A 24,267-nucleotide genomic window follows, 5' to 3' on the forward strand; every position below is an offset into this window, starting at 1 on the left:
GGGATTTAGGCCAGAAACTAAAAGAAAGGACATCTAAGGTAATATTCTCAGAAATATTACCAGTGCCACGCGCTAGCCCAGGGAGGCAGAGGGAGATCAGGGAGGTAAATGTGTGGCTTAGAGACTGGTGTAGGAAAGTGGGGTTTGTGTTCTTGGAACACTGGGCGGACTTCTCAGTCAGGCGCTCTTTTTGTAGTGATGGATTGCACCTGAATGAGGAGGGGGCTGCGGTGTCAGGAGGGACAGGGCAAGCAAAACAGGAACCATCTCTTAAACCATACTTAAAGGAGGTTATTTATGAGGGGACTGGCGATAATGTGGAGTCACTATGGGTTGAAATCTCAAGTGGGGATATTGATGCAAAAAAACTAGTCATAGGTACGTGCTACAAACAGCCGGATATTAGCATACAAGAGGAAGAACAACTCTTGCAGCAAATCGAAAAGGCAGCGGGATTGGGGGACATCCTAGTGATTGGGGATTTTAATTATCCTGATATAAATTGGAGTAACGATTCATGTGTTAAAGCTAAGGGCAACAAATTCTTAAATATGTTAAAGGATCACTACTTGTCTCAATTAGTCGAGGACCCAACTAGGGATAAAACTACTCTAGATCTAGTAATTACTAATAATGTGGACATTATATTAAACACTAAAGTTGGGGAGACTTTGGGTAACAGTGATCACTATATGATCACATTTGACATCAGTTTCAGGAAACATAGCTATAAGGGTTCAACCAAAACATTTAACTGTAGGAAGGCTAATTTCAGTATGCTGAGATGTGCACTTAACGACATTGGGGGTCATTCCGACTCGTTCGCACGCAGCGGTTTTTCACTGCTGTGCGAACGGGTGCGGAATGCGCATGAGCGGCGGGCGCAGGGTGTGTGCGCGACGTTGCCCAGCTACAGGGGTTGCCGGGTTACGTCATGGCTTCCAACAGGAGCGGTCGCAGCAGTGACTGCTAAGAAGATTGACAGCAAGGAGGGGTGGATCCAGACCGTTGGAGAGCGTTTTCGGGGAGTGGTGAGTATAACGCAGGCGTGTCCAGGACAACGGAGGGCAGACTAGTGACGTCAAAGCCGGGCCCATCATCGCTGAAACCATCGCACAGGGTAAGTATGTCCAGGGCTACTCTTCTTCTGCTTGATTTTTTTTTTTAGCTTAGCAGGGCTGCACAAGCGATTGCAGCCCTACTAAGCTAAAATACACTTCCCCATAGGCGTGGACTATTGATTGCAGCAGCAGCTAAAAGCTGCTGGCTGCGATCAACTCAGAATGATCACAATTGAGTGGGAAGTTTTGTTTCATAGCAAGAACACTTTGGAAATGTGGGATGCTTTAAAAAAGTTGCTAGATAGCAATATTCATAAATTTATTCCCATGGGCAGTAAACGCAGGAGTAATAAACTAAAACCGATGTGGCTTAACAAGAAGGTCAAGAAATGGATAAAAAAAGCGTGCTTTCAAAGCATTTAAATCTAATGGAAAGGAGGAGCAATTGCATTATTACAAGGAATGCAATAAAAATGCAAAAAGGCAATAAGAGCATCTAAAATGGAAAATGAAAAGCAAATCCCTATAGAGAGTAAAACAATCCGAAAAAGTTTTTTAAATACATAAATAGTAAAAGGTTAAAAAAGGAGAACATAGATGAGGGGGCGTGGCCTACGAGGAGTACAGACGCCCTTCTGCAGAGCTCCTTCTATTGCCCTGTATTTGCTCCCTTATAAGTGGCCAGACCCCTTGCTGGTGCCCTACTGTGTTCCCTCGACCTCCCTGGGGTCCCCCCGAATCTACCACTGAGTGCCGCGGAGCCGGGGGACATCCCTGTATGTCCATGCGGGTTGCGGCCTAGACATGACCAGAAGCTGGGGGCTCAAGTGAGCTCCGCACCCGGGATTTGAGCTCCAGATCGCGTACCGGACGTGCGCGGCTGCAATCACCATCCAGCTTCTCCCTGGCGTCCACAGCTATCTCCAGACCCCCGGGCGCTGAGCACAGGTCAGGACATCGGGCATGAATCATTATAAATAGAGGGGATCAGCGGCGGAGACGGCGTCTGAGAGCTGCAGCAGCCATCTTAAGAGCTCCTACCAGCGTTGGGGCTGCTCCCGGAAATAGTCCTATCTGTCCTGGGAGAGCTTGGACACTGGCTGGTCCGTGTCTGGAGCCCCCAGTGTATAGTACAGGGCCCCACAGCTCACAGGGCCAATCTCCAGTGGAGGGTTAGTGCCTCATCCATTATTTACATATAAAACCAGTGTCTCTGCCTTGCTGTGAGTGGAGCTGCGTTACAGTTACAGATACTCAAGAAGGAAGCTGCTTGCTAGTAGCAGTTATAGACCGGTCTGTGCCATCTGTGACAAGCAGATTAGCGAGATGCCGCCATGCTGCAATGAGCTCCTGATGTGATTCTCTCCCGTCCTCCCCCACCACTCATGTATATTGAGCTCGTCCACTGACGGTCCTCCGTGTTCCAGATCTCAGGCCTGTATAGTGGGTCTCCTGAGTACAAATACCTGACACTTAACCTACTCTGGTCTTTTACATCATCCTCTGGTCCCCTCTACTATGCCCCCTAAAAAGGTAAACGGGGCTCTACCACCCAAAGTGTCTTTTCCTATACAGAAATCACCACTTGCCCCTCCATCCTCTCGGGGGGAACCCCCTGCTACTACCTCGGCCCTATTAAAATTGAGTAACCCACTGAGCACCATGTCCATTTCAGGCATAGATGTGGACTCTGAGGCACCCTTGATGGTGAAATCTCTCTGTCAAGTCCTGTCGGCATTTAAATCTGATTTGGCTGCCGACCCTACAGCGGCAATCAGGGAGGTAAAGTCAGACCTGGTTGAGGTTGGAAACTGTACAGATCATTTGGAGCATAAGATAGAGGAACTTGTATCATCCCATTACGATCTCATCACAGCACATGACCAGCAAAGGGGCGACCTGGACACGCTTAGAGATAAAATGGCAGATTTGGAGGACCGATCCAGATGGAATAACATCAAAATGTCCGGACTCTGTATCTAATTCAGAATTAGAAGGCTACACCATGGCCGTCTTCCATAAGCTGCTGCCGGATGCCGACATTCAAGATTTGCTTGTTGATCGAACACACCGTTTACCTCGCCCACGCACGGTATCCAACGATCTCCCTAGAGACACTCTCTTACGCGTCCATTTCTTCCCCACCAAAGAAAAGATCCGCAGAGCGGCGAGAACAGCAGGAGATGCTGATACCCTGGTAGGGCTCCAAATCTTCCCGGATTTCTCAACTGTAATGATGACGAAAAGAAGGAATCTAGCTCCGATAACGGCTGCCCTCCGCGCAAACGACATTCCCTACAGATGGGGTTTCCCAGTAAAGCTGATCATCACTTACGAAGGATCCTCTTATGTAGTTGCCTCTCTAGATGTCGGGGTCAAGATGATGTCGGACTGGGACATTTCTGTTAAACAACATCAAGGTCCCGGCAACCGCCCTCGAATTCGTACTGAGTGGTCCACTGCCTGAATGTTTGGGTATCTTATTAATGTCTGAAGTACTTTAGTTGCAACAGTTTACCCATTGCCTTTTGTTCGGGACTATACCTTTTGCTTGGGATTACCCCTTGGAATTATGTGAGTTATGTAATAATCTAAACGTGTATACAGTAATTTCTTGTGTGCTAATGTGAATCGTGTGTGGAGTTTCTATGTTCTCTCTTTATCTGTTTATTATGTTGTATTGCTGTTTGGAATTTAATACTTGTTCGTAATGTGTGCTCTTTCTGGATAAATATCTCAAACAAGTAAATCCTGACTTGCCCTAATAGTTTACAGATGAGTAGCATGAGTGGTGGCGAAAGGCCACTACACCCCCCTTGTTACACTACTGCACTTGCTCTCCCATTGCAGTAGCTATGCAGGCCCAATATACAGGGTCATCTTGGTCCCCCCCCCCCCCTTATCCACACTCTATTTTTACTTACACCCCTGTGATCTTTCCCTTTTTTTCCAATTTTGTCTGTTTTTTATTTCTGGGAAACATCTGATTCTTGATAGTGTATTTGAATGGTGATTTAATATGAGGCTGGTGAGGATTATTAACATATATATTCCAATTTTACGCCATGGTCCGGCTATTATCCTTAAATGTTAAGGGATTAAATTCCCCTAATAAAAGGAGGTTAGCCCTTACATATTTTTTAAACAAAAAGTGGACATTGTTGCTGTACAGGAAACCCACTTTTTATCTGTGAGGCCACCAATTATTGGTGACCAGAGATACCCCCAGCATTTTTTTTGCAAATGGTCCATTTAAACATAATGGTGTTGCGATTCTGTTTAGTACGAGAACACCCTTTGTGTTGCAAGCACAAGTGTCTGATAAAAATGGCTGTTACCTGATTGTGCAAGGCCTTCTAGCAGATAAACTGGTGACTATTGTATCAGTATATGCCCCTAACACTAACCAGGATCCCCTTTTTCGTAAATTATTTGCTAAAATTCAGACGTTCCGTAAAGGTTCTTTGATGGTTATGGGGGACTTCAACCTGGTATTAGATCCAACCCTAGATAGATCCCCAAGAGGTGTTCCATTGAGACCGGCCTCTCCATCTCCATATTCTACTGGGTTTAGGGCGCTAGTGAATGAATTTGACTTATACGACACCTGGAGGGTCCAGAACCCTTCCACAAGAGACAACACTTTCTACTCAACTGTACATAATTCATATTCACGTATTGATTTTACTTTTTGTGACAAAAGCATATTCATTCAATAGATATCCTCCCCATTACATGGTCAGATCATGCCCCAATACTTTGCCGATGGGATCTGGATAAACAGTACCTACCCCCCCACACACACACACACACCCTTGGCGGCTATCCCCCCACTTGCTCTCCAATCAAATTTCTAGGAAGATGATCGAGGATAATATATCAGGCTATTTAATATCTAATGCTCCTTCAGACACGTCCACTTGTACTCACTGGTGTGCTTTAAAAGCGGTAGTTAGAGGAGCAGCTATTCAGGCAGGTGCAGTGCTAAAACGCCAATCAGCCAAATTACAAAGTGACCTAGAAGCTAAATTGAAGTGTTTGGAGGATCAAAACAAACAGATCCCATCATCGTCCATTTGCACAGAACTTGCCGCTGTAAGGGGCCAACTGCAAAAACTTCTAATAGCCCGAACACAAGAATCACTGAATAGATTGCGTAAAAGATTCTATATAGTGGGCAATAGACCAGGCAGGTTACTGGCCCGAAAATTACGGTCCCAACAGGCTCAGAATTTTAATTTCCACCTCCGGATCAAAAATCTCTAAAATCCACTAGATATTTCAAACCAATTTGCCCATTACTACACCCAACTATATAATCTCTCATCAGATCCCACTACCCACCAACCTACGAAATCATCTATTGATAATTTTTTAAGCTCTCTGCATTTTCCCTCTTTGTTCGAGGCCCAGGTAGAGCTCTTAAATGCTCCGTGGACCCCTGATGAAGTTATTGAAGCAGTTAAATCATTACCTTCTGGTAAAGCCCCAGGACCAGACGGTTTTATAAATGACTTTTATAAAGTATATCAAGGGCTATTGACGCCTACATTGACCCACGTTTTCAATGATATAACTGAGACAGGCGCCCTGCCCAAGGAAACGCTAGAGGCGCAAGTGGTGACGTTACCTAAACCAGGGAAAGAACCCTCTTCTTTTCAAATCTACCGACCAATAGCATTAGTGAATGGAGACATTAAATTATTCGCCAAGATTATTGCCACTCGAGTGAAGCTTTTCTTGCCTACCTTGATCCATCAGGACCAAGTAGGGTTTGTGCCCGGAAGGCAAGCATCGGACAACACCCGCAGAGTCTTTAATCTACTAGATTCTCTACCGACTGATCAGGGTCTTCACTTGCTATCCTTAGTTGCAGAGAAGGCGTTTGATCGGTTAAGTTGGCCATATATGAGATCAGTCCTATCTAACTTCGGTTTTCATGGTCGGATTTTCACCTCCATGCTAGCACTGTACAATTTCCCCTCGGCTTGGGTGTTTAGTAATGGCTTCTTATCAGATACATTTCCCATTACTAATGGCACGAGACAGGGCTGCCCCCTGTCCCCTTTAATTTTTGTGCTGGCTATAGAACCTCTAGCAGCAACAATCTGTCTCAGTCCCTTATTCCCTGGTGTTTCTCTTGGGACTCAATCGCATAAACTGTGCCTCTTTTGCTGATGATGTTCTATTATTTGTAACCAACCCTATGGAGTCCCTCCCCCACTTGCATTCTTTATTGGATAATTATAGCAGGGCCTCTTACTACAAGCTTAATACATCAAAAACAGATGCCCTCCCAATCAATCTCTCTGATTTTCTTGTTACCCTTCAATCAAAATACCCCTATAACTGGCAAACCTCTTCCCTCAACTATTTAGGTGTTTTTATATCCTCTATTATAGAGACAGTATTGGATGATAACCTTAAACCCCTTCTTGTTTCACTCACACTACAAACCGGATCCTGGTCACTATATGATATATCCTGGCTAGGATTATTAGCTGCATTAAAAATGTCCCTCCTTCCCAAATTAATGTACCTTTTCCGTACGATACCATACTCCTTCTCTAAACGATATCTCGATAAATTTTTGGCTATTCTGATAAAATATATATGGGCATCATGGACCCCTAAGATAGCTTGCTCGCGGATGGTTTTACCCAAGAATTTAGGAGGACTGGCGATGCCAGATCTTACACTTTACCATGAAGCATGCATACTAGCACATGTAAAGATGTATGGAGTCACTGGTTCAGATCTAGGATGGGCTTGTTTGGAGAAAGAAGCTTGTACAGCGTATATTACACACCCCTAAGAGCCATCTTCTTTACCAACACTCCCCTCTAGTCGTGCATCGCTGCGAACATAGGACAAATTAGCGGCAAAACTAACTAATAGACCGCCCACCTTCACATCCATATCTCTTTGTGCCCTGATGAAACTAATTCCGAATCTGAATATATCTCGATGGCACATATGAACCTCTCTAAGTTGAGTGATTTATTAGACAGTTCAGTAATAATGCATTTCCTCACCCTACAATCTAAGTTTTCCTTACCAGACTCCACACGACTAAGCTACTACCAAATTAGTCATTGGTGGAGCACGCTCCCTGTTATCACCAAAGATGTTAATCCACATACTCACCGGGTATATGCCAGGCTGAAAGTGACTGACACTAAGGGCGAGATTTCCTTTTGGTCCAAAACTCTTATAGCTTTATTATCAAACCCTAAAGTCAAGTCACAAATTAGGTCAGAGGAGGATTTGGGAGGAGGACTGTCTGATTCCCAATGGAACAACATCTATATGTCTTCATATAACATGTCCAAATGTCTCAACCATACTGAGATGCACACAAAATTACTGAACAGACTATATCTGACCCCAGATAGACTCCATATGTTCTGGCCCTCATGCTCTAAATTTTGTTGGCGGCAATGTGGGGAAGTAGGTGATATATTTCATGTCTTTTGGTCTTATTCACATCTGGTTACATTCTGGGCAGCAGTATTTAATTTAATCAATAACGTCCTCCATACATCTCTAAGCCCCTCCCCTAATATAGCGCTGCTCCATCTGTTGCCGGATACTTTATCTCTCTAACACAAATATGTATTAGGCCACATCCTTAGATTGGCAAGGGCAGCTCTAGCACAAAATTAGAAACAGACTACACTGCCACATATTTCAAAAGTTATTCAAAAAATTTAATTTCATTTTGACATGGAAACACAATTTGTGACAATGTCTCTTCACACTCCCACGAAACTACCAGACTTGTCATTATGGCAGGAATATGGAGTAAATAGAGTTCAATCCCAAACTTTACCAATCACTTCTGGCCCTGACTCAATCCTATTTCCTCTAAATGAACCAGTAAATGAAACCCTAGCCCCTGTTGCTAAATGGTGCAATACCTTTGTATTCATATATGTTAGTGAAATTACATGCAAATATTATATAAAATTTGGATGCATTGTAATTTTGTAATTATGGATGTTTCCCTCCTATAAATGTGTGTGTTTTTTTTTTCTTTTGATGTTTTCTTTTTTCCCCTTTTCTCTTTCTGTATCCCATACTTTTTTGTTTAAAATAATAAAAAATTATTGATGTTAAAAAAAGGAGAACATAGGTCCAATAAAAGATGAATTTGGAGTATTGATAAATGATGACAAAATAAAAGCAGAAATACTGAACAAATTTTTTTCATCAGTGTTCACCAGAGAAGAACTGATGGTGGGAGTAGTGCATAACGATAGTCACAGTAATGATTTGTGGTTAGATACTTGTTTAAGTGAAGAAGTAATCCGGGAGAGACTAAGCAAAATTAAGATTAATAAATCACCAGGTCCTGATGGACTTCACCCGAGGGTTCTAATGGAGCTTAGGTCACAACTAGCAAGACCCCTATACTTGATTTTCAACAGTTCAATTAGATCAGGCATGGTACCGAAGTATTGGCGTATAGCTGAGGTAGTGCCATTATTTAAAAAGGGATCCAAAAATCATCCAGGTAACTACAGACCAGTTAGTTTGACGTCTATAGTGGGGAAAATATTGGAAGGAATTCTAAGGGATAGCATACAGGAGTATCTACAGACCACTAAGATTATTAGCAAGAACCAGCATGGGTTTGTGAGGGACAGATCACGTCAAACTAACTTAATTAGCTTTTACGTGGAAGTGAGCAATAATCTTGACCAGGGAAAAGCAGTGGATGTGGTCTACCTAGATTTTGCAAAAGCCTTCGATACAGTGCCTCACAGGAGACTGATCATCAAATTAAAGGAGCTTGGCCTAGGAAAAACTGTTTGTACATGGATAAGTAACTGGCTGGATAACAGGGTACAGTGAGTAGTGGTCAACGGGAAGTCCTTAAGCTGGACCCCAGTAGTCAGCGGACTACCACAAGGGTCTGTACTCGGGCCACTACTGTTCAACTTATTTATCAATGACCTAGAAATAGGCCTGGAAAGCACAGTGTTAATCTTTGCAGATGATACTAAACTATATAGGGCAATTAATTCGGAAATAGATGTGGAGTCTCTGCAGAATGATTTATCTAAACTTGAAATCTGGGCGTCTAAATGGAGAATGAGGTTCAATATAGAAAAATGCAAGGTTATGCATTTCGGGACTAAAAACAAGCTTGCATCCTACATATTAAATGGGGAAAGTCTAGGGGTAACAGTATTGGAAAAAGATTTGGGGGTACTCATTTATAATAGGCTTAATAACCGTATACAATATCAAAGTGCAGAAAAGAAGGCAAGTAAGGTGCTAGCGTGCATAAAACGGGGAATCGAGGCAAGGGACGAGGATGTAATTCTGCCGCTGTACAAATCATTGGTACGTTTGCACCTGGAATATTGTGTTCAGTTTTGGGCACCACTGTATAAAAAAGATATCGGTGGACTCGAAAGGGTTCAAAGGCGAGCTACTAAATTGATTAAAGGGCTAGATGGACTGGATTACGAGGAAAGGCTTACTAGGCTGAATATGTATACACTGGAAAAGAGGCGTCTAAGAGGAGACATGAATATCTTCAAATATGTAAAGGGACATTACAAAGAGTTATCAGAGGAATTATTTATTAAAAGAACACTGTTTAGGACACGTGGGCACTTTCTGAGGCTGGAGGAGAGAAAATTCTATATGCAGCGGAGGAAAGGGTTCTTCACTGTTAGAGCAATAAGGATTTGGAATTCCCTGCCAGGGAAGGTGGTAATGGCGGACTCTGTAAATGCATTTAAAAAAGGATTGGATACATTTCTGATTGAAAATAATATCCAAAGTTATAACATTTAAAATATTGACGTTGATAATCCGGGTGTAACATAATTTATAGTTGTTAACTAGTCATAAAACATTACTTCAGCAGGTACATTATAATCAACTCAACATAATACAGGTTGAACACGATAGGCATTTTGCCTCTATTCAAACTCAATTACTATGTTACTAATAACAAAGGAAATGTTACGTATCTTCAAACCAAAATGAAAATATTTACAAGCTTATGTATACAGCAAGTATAAGCACAGAATCTTCACTAATCCAAAATACAGTTGAGGGGCTCAGTGGAAGAGAGGCACACATGGCACATCTAAAAGGATTTAGAAATGTTGCTGCCATCAAGTAGCTTCTGTCATCTGGAGTCTACTCCAATAACTTCTAACATAGTGGCATGTGCCTATTTCTCACCAGCAGCAAAATACAAATCCCTGGTATGATATTTCAAGACATAGCTAGGTGAAAAGGGGCCCATGCTACTTTGTGGCATGTACCCCTTTTCCATTGAGCCTCTTAATTCTAAAATTCTTTTGGCAGTTTAGGATCCCTTAACACACATAGAACAGTAAAGCAGAATTAAAGGGAACATACATAGGCTGATTCTGAGTTGAGAGAAAACCAAAAAAGAGCAATAACTTAACACTTTGGGCCTAATTCAGTTCTGGTCACAGCAGCAAATTTGTTAGCAGTTTGGCAAAACCATGCGCACTGCAGTGGGAGGGGGGGGGGGCAGATATAACATGTGCAGAGAGAGTTAGATTCGGGTGGTGTATGTGCATTCTGAAATCTAAATTGCAGTGTAAAAAAAAATAAAGCTGCCAGTATTTACCCTACACAGAAGCGATATAACCAACCCAAATCTAACTCTCTCTGCAAATGTTATATCTGCCACACCTGCAGTGCAACATGGTTTTGTCCATTAGCTAACAAATTTGCTGCTGCAACCAGATCTGAATTACCTGCCTTGTGCAGAGATTTGCATTTAACAGGGGCCAGACCAATTTTGTTTGTGGATTACATGTAAAAATAAAAATAAAAGTATTTGCACTCTGCTTTACACAACATACTTTGTTTCAAATACAAAGTTACTTGCTTTTTCCCCTTTACTCCCAACTCAGAATCTTCTCAATAGTGTAGTTTATGAATGACCTTAAACTAAGAGCTAACACATAATAAGTATAAATATGCGTCATAAATATATATAATAGTACCCAGCTCTGCATATTTTTTCTCCTCTCCCATCCCCCTTTTTCATCTATCTCTCTTACTCTCTCTATTTCTCGATCCCCTACTCTTATTACATCTATTATCCCCCTACCCCCATTTTCCTTTTACTCTAAAGAACTTTACCCATATGACCTATCATTTGTTTCTTTTTAATTATGACATTTCAAACAGCAGTGGCCACACCCAGTGCACAACAGTGAGGACATGTACACGCACCTTCTATTAACTGCTGAATGCCACATGATGCCTAATGGCAACCGTACAGTACATCATCAATTAATTGCTGCAATGTCCTGATCCCCCTATGGCCGAATCGGGAATAATAAAATTGTTTAAAAATCCGAATTCCCCAATCCCAACTATTTTCATCAAGGAATCGGGCATTTTTACCATGTTTAATTTTCCTAAAACCTTGATGGATTAGTGACCATTGCTGGTGGAAACGGTCATCGTATTGGCAGTGCTGGTGGGTAAGGGAATTGGGAGCCCACTCTGGGCTCTGGGAATGTCTACCACTCTGAGCAGCCTGATGGTAGATTGAGAACCAAGCTGGCCAATATTGTATTTTATCTTGAACTATTTTTGTCTGTTTTTCATTGGCGGCAGTGGGAGCAGTGGGACTATCCAGCTCTACTGTTCATGTCCTAGATGGACAGGCTTACAGAATCATATAATAGATGACTAAGCTTACCTGCATAACAGTTGTCTCAACAAGATCTCAAATCTGTAGCCTGCACGGCAGGAGTAGGTTCCTTATAGTCAAAGTAGTACTTGCTTGGGGCGTGGCCACGGCGGCAAGGGAGTAGGAAGCAGGTCCCGGGAGCTTCCCGGCTACAACACTCCTTTTTCATATCCTGACTCCCTCCAGTGCACCTACACAGCGCGGTTCTCCTCCCCAACCCTCTGGGCTGCGGTGGGCGCCCTTCTCGGCTGCTTCCGCCGACTGTCTGGCTGCAGCGGCTGCTCTCCGGTGCTGCGGCCTGCGCCTCCTCTGGATCCCCGGCCTCAATTTTTGATCTCCCAGCCGCGCGGTTCCCGGAGCCTGCATCGGTGGACCTGCAGCACTGCCTGGCACTGCAGGATACCTGGGGGGACGCTGACACTCCTGCTGCTCCCGGCCGGCTGCACCCTGGAGCTCCGTGGGCCAGCATAGGATACAGGTACTCCTGGGGAAGGGGAGAGAGGGCTGTGAGTCCGGCAGCCATTTTAGGAGTTTCTCCACAGACAGCATCTCATCACTGGACTGCTTTCTATGCCTGCAGTGGCTTTACAAATAAAAGGGCTGTTTCTTCTGACATTGCCTCATGGGACCCTAATACAGGCTGCTTCTACTTGCTTTACATATTGGTGGCCACCTTTTTCTCCTGCATACTGTCTACGCTTCTATTTGAGGATGCTATCTGAGCTTGCCTTTCTAGTGGTCTGTTACCCTGGAAGCCGGACACGGCTGCATATATAGTTACTGAATACTTGCAACCTCACTGCTGCCTGCATCTATCTACACTTCTACACTGAGAGCCTGCCGGTGTTATCTACCACTGCCTCTTGCTCACCATGGTTAAGTATAACCAGCGTGCAGCTGAGGCTAAGCTGGAGAAGTTTGCTAGACAATCTACCTCTCGGGCCTCGCTGGTTCCTCCTCAGGGTGCTTCTCCAGCTCATCCCTGTTCCCCATCTGCGACAGCTGCCGACTCCACTGTAGCACCCTCAGCACCTTCTATTCAACAAGTGTTGGAGGCTAAAGCAGGCACTGAACCGCGTCTTTCAGATAAGATGGAGAAAGTGCAATGCGATCTTTCCTTACTCCGGCAGGATGTACAACGTATCCGAGAGTGGGAGAGGCGGAGACGCGTGTCTCAAATTTGGAAGATATGTGTGGTCCCCTAAAGCAATCTGTTTCCACTGTGACCCAGCAAGTTTCCTCCCTCCAAAACAAGCTTCTAGACATGGAGGTTCGGCTACGTAGAAAGAGGAGGGCTTGCACCCTGAAGATTTTCTGGAATCATGGCTCAAGGAGTTGTACGGCGCAGAATCCTTTATGGCTCAGTTCGCGGTGGAACGTGCACACCAGATACCATCCCATCCATTACCTCCTAGTGCCCTCCGTGCACCTTCATTGCCAACTTTCTACACTATAAGGGTCACGACTCGGTCCTCCACCTAGGTCGCACAAAAGGCCCCCTTATCAGGAATGGCGTCAGGGTGTCAGCTTTCCCAGACTTTGCTGCAGACGGTCAGAAAGACCGAGCCCAGTTTATGCCTATTAAGCAACGTCTCAGAGACCTACATTTTTCCTACTCCATGCTGTTCCCATCTCGGCTCCGGGTGATGGCACACGGGGAGACCAAATTCTTTAATTCCCCTAGAGAGGTGGCCCAATGGTTGGACAGATACGCACCAGGTGCTCGTCAGCTGGCTCCAGACTGATTTCCTGCATTGAATGTGCTGTAATTCTGTTCACTGGAGGAGTCAAACCATTGTCCAGGGAGCCCCCCCCCCCTCCCCTTTGGTTTGGTGGCTCTGGACTTTTTTGACTAGATTCGCATACAGGTTTCACTGGGAATTTAGTTCTTGGTAGTTAGGGTTGGTTGGTTGGTTGGTTGGTTGGTTGGTTGGTTGGTTGGTTGTTTGGGATATAAGTATGCCAGTGTTCGGGGTGGTATACGGGGAGGGGGGTGAATGTTGGGGAACTGTTAGTCACCATTCCTATTGTTCTTTTTGTTTTTCTTTCTTTAGTTTGTTGTTTTTCATATATGTATATTTCATATTGCGAGGAGTATACTTGGTGCATCAGATGGTATGGTTCACAATTAAGGGACTATGTATGATATGTGTTCATTTTGCTCTTAACATTGATCTCCAAACACGTTTGGTATGGCTTTTATCCACTATGGCACATAGAGTCCTGCTGGGGTTATGCCTGATCTGAAATTTCTGACATGGAACGTCCGAGGTCTGAATAATAAGATTAAACGCTCCCTAGTTTTGAATATGCTTAGGAAATATGACCCAGACGTTGCCTGTCTCAGCGAGACCTATTTGGAAAGGAATAGGTTGTTGACACTTCGAAGACCCTGGGTGGGGAGGGCATACCAATCTTCTCATTCCTCCTTTTCCCGGGGCGTGTCGGTTCTGATAAAAAAAACTGTGCAATTTGAGTTACTGTCGACCAAAGCTGACCCATATGGTAGATTTGTGTTTCTTATGCAAGTTGTGCTCTCAGCCCTATTTTTTTTTAGCGGTATATGTCCCCCCCCATCCCCTTTTTCATATGATGTTTTACAGTTTTACAGCAGGCCGCCTCATTTATGGCTTCCTCGCCATGTAACCCTGTGATTTGTTTGGGAGATTTTAATAATGTTCTAAATGTATCTCTGGATAGATGGCACTCTCCACGAGCTGCCGCGGTGGGTGGTGGCTCTACTAAATTTGCTGATTTTTTAAAATAATTTGCAGTGGCTGGATGTATGGAGACTTCAACACCCTACAATTTGTCAGTTTTCATGTTTCTCCAGCACACATTGTTCCTTTTCCAGAATTGACCTGATCCTAGTATCTCCCACTCTTCTCCCTAAAGTCACTGATGTCCATTATGAGGCCCAGGGAATTTCTGACCACTCCCCTTTGTTGTTGACTCTTAATTTGGAGAGCCGGAGGGGACAGTCCTACTGGAAATTGCACCCGTCTTGGCTGACTCAACTGGGTGACTGCTGCGACCTGGAAACTCAATGGGAGGGATATTTCAATGATAATATAGGTTCAGCCCCGGGGATGGTGGTCTGCGATTCATTTAAGGCTTTTTTGAGGGGTACGTTTATTAGATGCATAGCAGCCCATAAAATGTCATGTAGGGAGAAGTAGAAGGCCCTTGAGAATGATGCCAGGGACCTGGAATCCCGATACCTGGCAGATGGTACCCCTGCGCTGAAAGCACGTTGGTTGGTGGCTCAGTCAGCTTGGTTACCTCATCTATCAGATAAATACTCGCGTTCTCTACTAATTCGGACTACTAATATTTATATGCAGATTGATAGACCTGGTAACCTGCTGGCCCTCCTGATACACCACGACCGTCCTGGAACTACAGTTACTCAAATGTCCGACAGTGATGGCTCCCTTGTTGACACCATGCCGGACATTGCGCAGTTATTTTGGTCTTATTATGCTGATGTTTATAGTTCACAGTTGGTGTGCTCTACCTTGGATCTTTGCCGGTATCTGAGGAATATTCCCTTACCTACACTCTCCTATGAGGCCTGTGAAGTGTTAGAGGCACCTTTGACGTTGGATGAGGTGACTGCGGCTATTGGCTTATCTCCTAATGGTAAGGCACCGGGGTGTGGCGGAATTCCTTCTGAAGTATACAAAACTCATGTTGATTTTTTTGGACCCAGGCTTCATGCCTAATACTTGTATATATTTGCTAATAATGAACTTCCCCTTCTATGTCAGAGGCGGTTATTATAGTGATCCGAAACCCGGAAGGGACCCTAGGTTTCCGGACTCCTATAGACCAATCTCTCTGATTCCCACCGATGCTAAGATCCTGGCAAAAATGTTGCCAGTTTGGCTTAAGACAGTTATTTCCTCCATCATTCACCCGGATCAGACCGGCTTTATGCCGGGGATGTCCACTTCTATTAACCTGCGAAGATTGTATACCATTTTACAAATCCCACATGCTTTTCCTTCTGAGTCGACTGTGGTCTCCCTAGACGCAGCCAAAGCATTCGACAGTGTTGAATGGGCTTACCTATGGGAAGTCATGAAATGTATGGGCTTCGGGCCTAATTTTATAAGATGGACTAAACTACTGTACCAACATCCGAGTGCCAGGATCTCAGTAAATGGTTATGTATCTCCCTCCTTTCAATTATCCCGTTGCACTAGGCAGCGCTGCCTCCTATCCCCCACATTGTTTGCCCTAGCCATTGAGCCCTTGGCTTGTCTGATAAGATTGCACCCGGTATTGTAGGAATCCATACGGGCCCTCGAACAGATAAGATTGCCCTTTACGCAGACAACATGCTGTTATTCCTGCAAGATTACGCCAAATCTATGCCTATTCTGTTAAAAGTAATTGAGGAGTTCGGTGTTTACTCGGGTCTTCATATTAACTGGTCTAAATCTTACATTATGCCAGTAATTGGCCCCCCTCCTACCGTTCCTAAAATTTCCTTGCCACTTTGTTGGATGGCACAATTTAAGTACCTCAGGGTTCAAATAACTAATGACCCCTCCGATTTTATACCTTTGAATCTTGACCCGATTATGCAGCAAATTATGCGTAAATCTAAAACTTGGTGTAAGCTTTCATTGACAGTGTCTGGCAGGATCAGTCTCATCAAAATGATAATACTACCTAAAATTCTATATATTATTCTCTAGTCTCCTGTTTACATTTACCCAATATTCTTTAGAAAATTGAATAGCGTTTTATCTTCTTTAATTTGGGCTAATAAGAGACCCAGGATACAGTTGAATACTCTCACCAGGCAGTTCAGCGATGGAGGTCTGCCACTACCTAACTTTCAGATGTATTATTATGCCGCTCAGATGACTCATATTAGTCCTTGGGCACAGGATGCTAGCGTCAACTCTCTACACTGGTTTTTTATTCAATGCTACATTCTGACCTCTCTCCTATGCAGATATTGCTGAGTGGGAGCATGACTTCCCCCTACTGTTTTCCAGGCCTTGAAGATCTGGCAGGCCCTGAGGGATCTTCTTAGGTTTGACGGCCTCCGGACACCCCCTTCTGGTACTCTACTTGGCTCCCCGAATTGCATACGCTTGAGGGGCAGGAGGTCTGGGCTCCTAGATCTATAGTTTCTATATCCCACTTATATAAAGACAACATATTTAAATCATTTCAGCAATTGAAAGATAAGTTTGATTTACCTAACTCATACTTTTATAGATACAGTGGGGCAAAAAAGTATTTGGACAGCCACCGATTGTGCAATTTGACCCACTTAAAAAGATGAGAGAGATCTGTAATTTCCATCATAGGTACACTTCCACTGTGAGAGACAGAATCTGAAAAACAACCTAGGAAATCACATTGTATGATTTTGAAAAAATGTATTTGTATATTCTTGCGGAAAATAAATATTTGGACAATCAAAAAGTTTAACTCAATACTTTGTAATATAACCTCGGTTGGCAATTACAGAGGTCAAACGTTTCCTGTAGTTCTTGACCAGGTTTGCACACACTGTAGCAGGTATTTTGGCCCACTCTTCCATGCAGATCTTCTCTAGATCTGTCATGTTTTGGGGCTGTCGCTGGGCAACACGGACTTTCAACTCCCTCCACAGATTTTCTATTGGGTTGAGGTCTGGAGACTAGCTAGGCCACTCCAGGACCTTGAAATGCTTCTTATGGAGCCACTCCTTAGTTTCCTGGGCGGTGTGTTTGGGGTCTTTGTAATGCTAGAAGACCCAGACACGTTCCATCTTCAATGCTCTTACTGAGGGAAGGAGGTTTTTGCCCAAAATCTCATGATACATGGCCCCATTCATCCTCTCCTTAATACGGATCAGTCGTCCTGTCCCCTTTGCAGAAAAGAAGCACCAAAGCATGATGTTTCCACCCCCATGCTTCGCAGTGGGTATGGTGTTCTTGGGATGCCATTCATCATTCTTCTCCCTCCAAACACGGCGAGTGGAGTTTATACCAAAAAGTTTGATTTTGCTCTCATCTGACCACAATCCTCCTGTGGATCATCCAGATGGTCACTGGCAAACTTTAGACGGGCCTGGACATGTGCTGGCTTAAGCAGGGAGACCTTTCGGGCACTGCAGGATTTCAATCCATGACGACGTGGTGTGTTATTAATGGTAACCTTTGTGACTGTGGTCCCAGCTCTCTTGAAGTCATTGACCAGGTCCCTTCGTGTAGGTCTGGGCTGATTCCTCACCATTCTCAAGATCATTGATACCCCACGAGGTGAGATCTTGCATGGAGCCCCAGGTCGAGGGAGATTGTCAGTGATCTTGTATTTCTTCCATTTTTTAATTTATGCGCCAACAGTTGATCTCTTCTCACCAAGCTGCTTGCCTATTGTCGAGTAGCTCATCCCAGCATTGTGCAGCTCTACAATTTTGTCCCTGGTGTCCTTAGACAGCTCTCTGGTCTTGGCCATGGTGGAGAGGTAGCAATCTGACTGTTTGAGGGTGTAGACAGGTGTCTTTTATACAGATAACCAGTTCAAACAGGTGCCATTAATACAGGTAACGAGTGGAGGATAGAAGAGCTTCTTAAGAAGTAACAGGTCTGTGAGAGCCAGAAAATTTGGTGCTTGGTAGGTGTCCAAATATTTATTTTCCACAAGTATATATAAGTAAATTGTTTAAAAATCATACAATGTGATTTCCTGTTTGTTTGTTTGTTTGTTTGTTTGTTTGTTTTTCAGATTCTGTCTCTCACAGTTGAAGTGTACCTATGATGAAAATTACAGATGTCTCTCATCTTTTTAAGTGGGTCAATTTGCACAATCGGTACCTGTCCAAATACTTTTTTGTCCCACTGTACCTTCAACTTCGCCATGCTTTGCAAACCCAATTTGTGAGATCACACCCTACTATCCTCCCATTTCCCATTAAGACCTTTGTAAGTACACTGGGTCAAGTAAAGATGATTTCCCTTGCATATGGATATCTACTCACTAAATTCCACACGGACCCTCTGACTCGTCTCCGTGGAAAATGGGAGGGAGATCTAGGTCCTATAGATGAGGGGGATTGGACCTTTGTCCTGGAGAGTCCTGGTACAGTCACCAAGTCCTTTAGATATCAATAAATACAGTACTTCTTTCTACACAGAACATATATGACTCCGGTTAGACTGGCCAAATTTGGGAATGGTCGATCGAATGTCTGCCCGAAGTGTGGGGTGGCTGTGGGTACTTATTGGCATCTTGTGCGGGACTGCCCGACGCTGCAGGTGTTTTGGTCAGGGATCAGGTCAATTCTGGAGAATACAGGAATAGCTGGAGACTTGCTCACCTCACGGTTCTGTATATTGGGGATGGGATGTTCTGCTTTTGTGTCCAGTCCGGAGGGCCTCTATGCTCGCAGTATATGCGCCTTGGCTAAGGTGTGTCTTGAAAGACTGTGGATGGCTCCTAATAGCCCCTCAATCTCTACATTCAAGGTCCTAGTTAATGATACTATTTTCAAGGAACGCTATATATATATATATATATATATATAATGTATAGAGATCAGCAGCACTCCATCCAAAGATAATTCATAGTAAATAAGCCGGTGCCCTCCACGCAACAACCCTGGATTGGGTGTCCATAAATATATACAGCAGTCAGCGGCACTCACGGCTCCCAAATAGGGAAATGATGAGACACAGTCAATGTGCGGTCAACGTTTCAATGTTGTTCAGATAAACATGATGTCCTGATGAAAATGTTTATGTTTAATGCACAAAGTTACAAAAAATATTGGCTAAAATGACCTTCAGGCTGTGTGTATAAGGTGTATATGAAACATAAATGCATTCTGTGCTTAGACTTGGGTTCCATCACCATGATATCTCTTTATGGTATGCAATTATTCCAAAATACGGAAAAATCTGATATCCAAAATACCTCTGGTCCCAAGCATTTTGGATATGGGATACTCAACCTGTACATGTAATTATTCATACCGAATAAACTTGCATAATCCGTAATCAATGTTGTTCAGATAAACATTTTCATCAGGACATCATGTTTATCTGAACAACATTGAAACGTTGACCGCACATTGACTGTGTCTCATCATTTCCCTATTTGGGAGCCGTGAGTGCCGCTGACTGCTGTATGTATATATATATATATATATATATATATATACAGTATATGAAACAATACTTCCACTAAGTTTGACAAAATCTGGTCTCCCTGGCTCTAATCTCCCTACTCTGCTCCTGATCCTTTGTTATAATGGTTATTGGGCTGACGATATGTCCCTGACTTGATGTTTGGTGTTTTGTGCTTTGTCTTTTTCTGATGCGCCCTGGGTGGTCGCCTGGCTCTGAGCAATGATTAGAATGGCTATAGATTAGGTAGTTTTTCTTTTTCTCTATTTTTTTAAAATTTATTTTCCTCTTTTTTGTATAAGTAAACCAATATAAAATTTAATGAGGACTGTTATACAGTTTACGGATTATGCAAGTTTATTCGGTATGAATAATTACATGTACAGGTTGAGTATCCCATATCCAAAATGCTTGGGCCAGAGGTATTTTGGATATCGGATTTTTCCGTATTTTGGAATAATTGCATACCATAAAGAGATATCATGGTGATGGAACCCAAGTCTAAGCACAGAATGCATTTATGTTTCATATACACCTTATACACACAGCCTGAAGGTCATTTTAGCCAATATTTTTTGTAACTTTGTGCATTAAACAAAGTGTGTCTACATTCACACAATTCATTTATGTTTCATATACACCTTTTACACACAGCCTGAAGGTCATTTAATACAATATTTTTAATAACTTTGTGTATTAAACAAAGTTTGTGTACATTGAGCCATCAAAAACAAAGGTTTCACTATCTCACTCTCAGTCAAAAAAGTCCGTATTTCGGAATATTTGGATATGGGATACTCAACCTGTATATGTACATTTTTATAACAACAAGGATTATTAATGTATAACCATGACCTGCAATATCCTTCTTGCTTGATATATTGTACTGTAAATGGATGTTCTATTACATGTGGTACCTTGGTTCAACTGTACACGATACATTAATGTTATGCATTATCTGTAACTAACATTTTATTTTTTTTGAATAAAAAATACTCTATTAAAAAAAGTAGCACTTGCTTAATATTTTATATCCTCCTTTCAGTATTTAACAAACAGCAATAAGTTTAGTTTACCACTGTTTGACACAGAACTGCTTACACCATCAATAGATGGCAAGAGCAATAAATCTACGGTATCTGAGTTCACCAAAGACTTCCAGGCATTGGCGGGTTCCCACCAGGTAAAGGTGTACTTCACATGCACAGACTAGCCATCACGCAGGTGCATTAAAGAGCACCCAGTTACTGGCAGCAGTAGTCTGCCAGTAGCAGAGCAGGGAACTCCACTGAGGAGGTAACTAATGTTAAATACCAACAGCATATTCATTAGTCTTGTCTGCCATATTACATAAGCATGTCATTTGAAGCATGTAGTATAAACCGGACTGAAGTTTTGAAACCATCTCTTATCTCTTCACAGGTACATTAATTCCATCTTGCATGCCTTTTCACTTCAAGAATAGTCTACATTGAAAGTTTGTTTTGCAAATGTGAAGTTGCAAGTTTAATTAGATTTTTGAGCAAATTGATCAATAAACACTCAACAAACTGCTGGATGTGACAAGACCACACACTCGAGCGAAGGAGACGCTAGGTGCAGGCCGAGTCATTTGGTTTGTTGCAGTTTACTCTATTATTATTATTTTTTTACGTTTTTATTAACTTTATCATAGTTGTCATAAAGCTGTCAACATTTTATGCCTTTGTTTTCAGCTTTCCTATTTATTTTTTAAAAATGTATTTATTTTTCATCCGCCTAGCAGTTATACTTCTGCTAAATGCGCACCCTGCCAGCTGTAATCTATGCAGTGTGCTACAAATGGCTGCCTTGGGTGGTTCTTTCTTGGGCAGGATGAACAACACATGGATTTATTCATGCAGTGTACATCACATTACACAGGTTTAAGTCTCCTGCATCTGTCTTAGAGGTTTATTCAGATTGGATTGCAGATTCTGCAATCCTTTCTATCGCATGCTGGGGTCCGCCCGCCCAGCCCAGCATGCTAATTGGCAGCCAGCAATGCGAAAAACAATTGCGATCACATCGCTGTGTCCAGAATTAACGATGAGCCCCTGCAGCTGCATTTAGGCTGCGTACTTTTCACTGAAGGATGTATGGCCTACTGTCTAAATGACTGCCTGTATCTGTGTAGACCCGATATACAGTGAATGGTGTATTCACTGTAACTCTTAATTCTCAAAATGTGGTATCATTATTCAAGGTCCTGTAAAACATGGGACTAAAAAATGTGATGTTACATTGCAAATATAAGTTTTTTGGGAAATCTTCGATATTTGGTCCTCCCCATAGTGAAAAGCTTAAAAAGCCTCTAAATTTAAGTGAGTTTTTTGACAGAAATTATGGGCCAAATGTAATAGAGTGAGAGTTTCAGAAAGTGAGAGATTTGGTAAGGTTTTGCAGTTTTTTTTTCAAGTGGCAATCATTTACACTGCAAGATCAACCTGGTTTTGCAGTGTAAATGATTGCCACTTTATAAAAAACTGAAAAACCTTACCAAATCTCTCACTTTCTGAAACTCTCACTCTATTACATTTGGCCCTATATCTTTAAGGTTATGCCCCATTTGTAACCAGAGCTTTTTTTTTTTAGGGGGGAAAAGGGGGGGTTGTTTTATTTTGTGTTTGCAGAAACCTACATCAGTTGTTCTATGTTGACAGACATAATTTTCCAATTGGCTCTTGAACAGCAATTAATCTGACAAGTTCTGCTGCAAAACACTATTGTGCCTTCATGGGTAACTGGTTTGATATTGGATTTTAGTAAGTGCTACATTATCCATCTATCCTTTCTACCTTTGTTATCAGGAAGATAATGTCCTCGATCAAGTAGGCTCTCTCACTAAATATATTGCCCATTATACAAAGTTGTTGGTTGCACTCAATGGCCCTCATTCCGAGTCGTTCGCTCGGTAATTTTCTTCGCATCGCAGTGAAATTCCGCTTAGTACGCATGCGCAATATTCGCACTGCGACTGCGCCAAGTAATTTTACAATGAAGATAGTATTTTACTCACGGCTTTTTCTTCGCTCTGGCGAACGTAGTGTGATTGACAGGAAATGGGTGTTACTGGGCGGAAACAGGCCGTTTTATGGGCGTGTGGATAAAAACGCTACCGTTTCCGGAAAAAACGCAGGAGTGGCCGGAGAAACGGGGGAGTGTCTGGGCGAACGCTGGGTGTGTTTATGACGTCAAACCAGGAACGACAAGCACTGAACTGAACGCAGATGCCGAGTAAGTCTGAAGCTACTCTGAAACTGCTAAGTAGTTTGTAATCGCAATATTGCGAATACATCGGTCGCAATTTTAAGAAGCTAAGATACACTCCCAGTAGGCGTAGGCTTAGCGTGAGCAACTCTGCTAAATTCGCCTTGCGAGCGATCAACTCGGAATGAGGGCCAATGTTCTCACTTACAATCTGTTTGACGCTGATAAGTTGCGCCAGTATCAGACCCCATCCTTCTTTTGGGCAGAGGGAGTGAGTGCCAGAGAATGTGTTTCCATTAGTGTCTTTACAATATTTGTTATTTTCACAATGATTATCAGCATACAGTATGTCAAAAAAAATGGATTGTTCACTGCTCAGCTACCATAGTCATCTTAATTGGACTGTCCCGATCACTAAGTGGCTAAAGTTGCATATTTGCTGCAATTGCACCAACATTGCATTTACAGAACTAAGGGCTTAATTCCGACCTGATCACAGAAAGCAAAATCTTCCTCTAATGGGCAAAACCATGTGCACTGCAGGTGGGGCAGATATAAAATGTGCAGAGAGAGTTAGATTTGGGTGGGGTGTGTTCAAACTGAAATCTAAATTGCAGTTTAAAAATAAAGCAGCCAGTATTTACCCTGCACAGAAACAATATAACCCACCCAAATCTAACTCTCTCTGCACATGTTATATCTGCCCCACCTACAGTGCACATGGTTTTGCCCATTAAAGAAAAAAAATATTTTGCAATCAACCTTGAATTAGGCCCAAAATGCATATTTGCTTGTAGCTGTACACATCTCTGTGGCCAATATCCTTATGCATAATTTCATAGCTATCATCATTATCAGTACACCCTTGCACCAGTCCTAAACTGGATGCACACAAAACTCTACGTGCCCGGGTTGCGGTCGTTAGCAGTGGCGTAACTACTGCCCCCGCAGTCCTTGCGGTGGCTTGGGGGCAAGGGGCTGCGGGGGCGCCACTGACTTTGCACAGATTGACATGCGGACGAGCGTCCACATGTCAATCTGCGGTCTCCTTCCCTCCGCTGCTGTAAGGAGGGACATGGAGCGCACAGCGCGCGCCTCTCCTGTGTCCCTCCCTGGCTCTCCCCCGGCCGGTCTAATA

Source organism: Pseudophryne corroboree, chromosome 5 (genome assembly GCF_028390025.1).
Source record: "Pseudophryne corroboree isolate aPseCor3 chromosome 5, aPseCor3.hap2, whole genome shotgun sequence".
Taxonomy (NCBI): Eukaryota; Metazoa; Chordata; class Amphibia; order Anura; family Myobatrachidae; genus Pseudophryne; species Pseudophryne corroboree.